Below are 4646 nucleotides of genomic sequence, written 5' to 3'. Positions count from 1 at the left end.
ATTCGAAAATTTGAGTTGACTTTTTCAAAAAAATTTTAAAATCAAGTTGTTTCTTATGAGTCAAATCAAATTTTCAATTTGAAAATCTTATCTTTTTCAAAATCTTTTTCAAAAATCAAATCTTTTTCATTTTTCTTAGTTATTTTCGAAAATTCCAAAAATATTTTTCAAAAATCTTTTTCTTATTTTTATATCAAATTTTCGAAAATAACATAATCAATTAATGTTTTGATTCAAAAATTTCAAGTTTGTTACTTACTTGTTAAGAAAGATTCAAACTTTAAGTTCTAGAATCATATCTTGTGATTTCTTGTGAACCAAGTCATTAATTGAGATTTTAAAAATCAAATCTTTTTCAAAAACTAATTTCAATCATATCTTTTCAAAATATCTTCTTATCATATCTTTTTCAAAAATTTGATTTCAAAATATCTTTTCTAACTTCCTAACTTCTTATCTTTTCAAAATTTGTTTCAACTAACTAACTAACTTTTATTTGTTTTCTAACTTTTTCAAAACTACCTAACTAACTCTCTCTCTCTCTAATTTTCGAAAATATCTTCCCTCTTTTTCAAAAATTTCTTTTTAATTAACTAATTATTTTTATTTTTTATTTTAAAATTTTTTGAAAATTACTAACCTTTTTCAAAAACTATTTTCGAAAATCACTAACCCTTTTTCAAAAATTATTTTCGAAAATTCTCCCTCTCCCATCTTATTCTATTTATTTATTCATCTACTAACATCTCATCTCACATCTCAACCCTCCTCACAGTTGTGTTTCTTCCATTACATCACATTCTTTGTCTCCCTCTTTTCTTCCACTCACAAAGGAACCTCTTTACTGTGGTATAAAGGATCCATATTATTATTTTTTCTGTGCCCTCTTCTTTGTCATATGAGCAGGAGCAAGGACAAGAACATTCTTGTTGAAGCAGATCCAGAACCTGAAAGGACTCTGAAGAGAAAATTAAGAGAAGCTAAATTACAACAATCCAGAGATAACCTTTCAGAAATTTTCGAACAGGAAGAGGAGATGGCAACCGAAAATAATAATAATGCAAGGAGAATGCTTGGTGACTTTACTGCACCTAATACCAATTTACATGGAAGAAGCATCTCCATTCCTGCCATTGGAGCAAACAACTTTGAGCTGAAACCTCAATTAGTTTCTCTGATGCAGCAGAACTGCAAGTTTCATGGACTTCCATCTGAAGATCCTTTTCAGTTCTTAACTGAATTCTTGCAGATATGTGATACTGTTAAGACTAATGGAGTAGATCCTGAAGTCTACAGGCTCATGCTTTTCCCTTTTGTTGTAAGAGACAGAGCTAGAGTGTGGTTGGATTCTCAACCCAAGGATAGCCTGAACTCTTGGGATAAGCTGGTTAAGGCTTTCTTAGCCAAGTTCTTTCCTCCTCAAAAGCTGAGCAAGCTTAGAGTGGATGTTCAAACCTTCAGACAAAAAGAAGGTGAATCCCTCTATGAAGCTTGGGAGAGATACAAAGGACTGACCAAAAAGTGTCCCTCTGACATGCTTTCAGAATGGACCATCCTGGATATATTCTATGATGGTTTATCTGAGTTATCAAAGATGTCATTGGATACTTCCGCAGGTGGATCCATTCACCTAAAGAAAATGCCTGCAGAAGCTCAAGAACTCATTGACATGGTTGTAAATAACCAATTCATGTACACTTCTGAAAGGAATCCTGTGAATAATGGGACGCCTATGAAGAAGGAAGTTCTTGAGATTGACACTCTGAATGCCATATTGGCTCAGAACAAAATATTGACTCAGCAAGTCAATATGATTTCTCAGAGTCTGAATGGAATGCAAGCTGCATCCAACAGTACTCAAGAGGCTTCTTATGCAGAAGAAGCTTATGATCCTGAAAACCCTGCAATAGTAGAGGTGAATTATTTAGGTGAACCTTATGGAAACACCTATAACTCATCATGGAGAAATCACCCAAATTTCTTATGGAAGGATCAAAAGCCTCAACAAGGATTTAATAATGGTGGAAGAAACAGGTTTAACAATAATAAACCTTTTCCATCATCCACTCAGCAACAGACAGAGAACTCTGAACAAAATACTTCTAATTTAGCAAACTTAGTCTCTGATCTGTCTAAGGCCACTGTGAGTTTCATGAATGAAACAAGGTCTTCCATTAGAAATTTGGAATCACAAGTGGGCCAGCTGAGTAAAAGAATCACTGAAATCCCTCCTAGTACTCTCCCAAGCAATACAGAAGAGAATCCAAAAGGAGAGTGCAAGGCCATTGACATAAGCACCATGGCCGAACCTGTAAGGGAAGGAGAGGACGTGAATCCCAAGGAGGAAGACCTCCTGGGACGTCCAGTGATCAATAAGGAGCTTCCCTCTGAGGAACCAAAGGAATCTGAGGCTCATCTAGAGACCATAGAGATTTCATTGAACCTCCTTATGCCCTTCATGAGCTCTGATGAGTATTCCTCTTCTAAAGAGAATGAGGATGTTACTAAAGAGCAAACTGCCAAGTTTCTTGGTGCAATCATGAAGCTAAATGCCAAATTATTTGGCATTGATACTTGGGAAGTTGAACCTCCCTTGTTCATCAATGAACTAAGTGATCTGGATCAACTGACATTGCCTCAGAAGAGACAGGATCCTGGAAAGTTCATAATACCTTGTACCATAGGCACCATGATCTTTAAGGCTCTGTGTGACCTTGGTTCAGGGATAAACCTCATGCCCCTCTCTGTAATAGAGAAACTAGGAATCTATGGGGTGCAAGCTGCTAAAATCTCATTAGAGATGGCAGATAGTTCAAGAAAACAGGCTTATGGACAAGTAGAGGACGTGTTAGTAAAGGTTGAAGGCCTTTACATCCCTGCTGATTTCATAGTCCTGGATACTGGAAAGGAAGAGGATGAATCCATCATCCTAGGAAGACCTTTCCTGGCCACAGCAAGAGCTGTGATTGATGTTGACAGAGGTGAACTAGTCCTTCAATGGAATGAGGACTCCCTTGTATTTAAAAGGCAAGGATCTCCCTCTGCAACCATGAAGAGGAAGCATGAAAAGCTTCTCTCAAAGCAGAGTCAACCCAAGCCCCCACAGTCAAACTCTAAGTTTGGTGTTGAACTTCCATATCCAAACTCTAAGTTTGGTGTTGGAGAGTTTCAACAATGCTCTGAACATCTGTGAGGCTCCATGAGAGCCCACTGTCAAGCTATTGACATTAAAGAAGCGCTTGTTGGGAGGCAACCCAATGTTTATTTATCTAATTTTGTTTTTGTTTTTCATGTTTTATTAGGTTCATGATCATGTGGAGTCACAAAATAAATATAAAAATTGAGAACAGAATCAAAAACAGCAGAAGAAAAATCACACCCTGGAGGAGCATCTGCCTGGCGTTCAACGCCAGAACAGAGCATGGTTCTGGCACTGAACGCCCAAAATGGGCAGCATTCTGGTGCTGAACGCCCAGAACAAGCATGGTTCTGGCGTTCAACGCCAGAAATGGCTAGTAAATGGGCGTTGAACGCCCAAAATGGGCACCAACCTGGCGCTGAACGCCCAAAGTTGTGTGCAAAGGCATTTTGCATGCCTAATTGGTGCAGGGATGCAAATCCTTGACACCCCAGGATCTGTGGACCCCACAGGATCATCTCAGGATCTGTGGACCCCACAGGATCACCTCAGGATCTATGGACCCCACAGGATCCCCACCTACCTCCACTCACTTCTTCTCACCTCTCTCTTTCACACAACCCCATAAACACTCTTCCCCAAACACCCTTCACCAATCACCTCAATCTCTCTTCCCCATCACCTCTTTACTATTCACATCCATCCACTCTTCCCCATAAACCTACCTCATAAACCCCACCTACCTTCAAAATTCAAAACCAATTTTCCACCCAAACCCACCCATATGGCCGAAACCTTCCCCCCCTCCCTTCCCTATATAAAGCCCTCCACTCTTCATCAAATTCACACAACACACCCCTCTACACCCTTCTTGGCCGAAACACTTCCCACTCTCCCTCTCCTCCATTTCTTCTTCTTCTTCATCTATTCTTTCTTTTATTGCTCGAGGGCGAGCAAAATTCTAAGTTTGGTGTGGTAAAAGCATAAGCTTTTTGTTTTTCCATTACCATTGATGGCACCTAAGACCGGAGAATCCTCTAGAAAGGGGAAAGGGAAGACAAAAGCTTCCACATCCGAGTCATGGGAGATGGAAAGCTTCATCTCCAAAGCCCATCAAGACCACTTCTATGATGTTGTGGCCAAGAAGAAGGTGATCCCTGAGGTCCCTTTCAAACTCAAAAGAAATGAGTATCCGGAGATCCGACATGAAATTCAAAGAAGAGGTTGGGAAGTTCTAACAAATCCCATCCAACAAGTCGGCATCCTAATGGTTCAAAAGTTCTATGCTAATGCATGGATCACCAAGAACCATGATCAAAGTAAGAACCCGGATCCAAAGAACTATGTTAAAATGGTTCGGGGGAAATACTTGGATTTTAGTCCGGAAAATGTGAGGTTGGCGTTCAACTTGCCAAACATGGAAGAGAACGCACGCCCCTACACAAGGAGAGTCAACTTTGATCAAAGGTTGGACCAAGTCCTTATGGACATATGTGTAGAAGGAGCT

At 39.4% G+C, this 4646-nt stretch overlaps 1 non-coding gene across 1 annotated transcript; it reads right to left on the bottom strand.

Moving 5' to 3' along the window:
- Positions 1-1432: 1432 nt before the first annotated feature.
- On the bottom strand, positions 1433-1540 carry LOC112738586 (small nucleolar RNA R71). Its single transcript, XR_003169539.1, has one exon. It is a non-coding gene; the product is annotated as a small nucleolar RNA R71 (small nucleolar RNA).
- Between the last annotated feature and the right edge of the window lie 3106 nt (positions 1541-4646).

This window comes from Arachis hypogaea, chromosome 13, assembly GCF_003086295.3.
Source record: "Arachis hypogaea cultivar Tifrunner chromosome 13, arahy.Tifrunner.gnm2.J5K5, whole genome shotgun sequence".
NCBI classification, from domain to species: Eukaryota; Viridiplantae; Streptophyta; class Magnoliopsida; order Fabales; family Fabaceae; genus Arachis; species Arachis hypogaea.
Note: the sequence above shows the minus strand (reverse complement) of the source record. Positions and strands in the feature narration are given on the sequence as shown.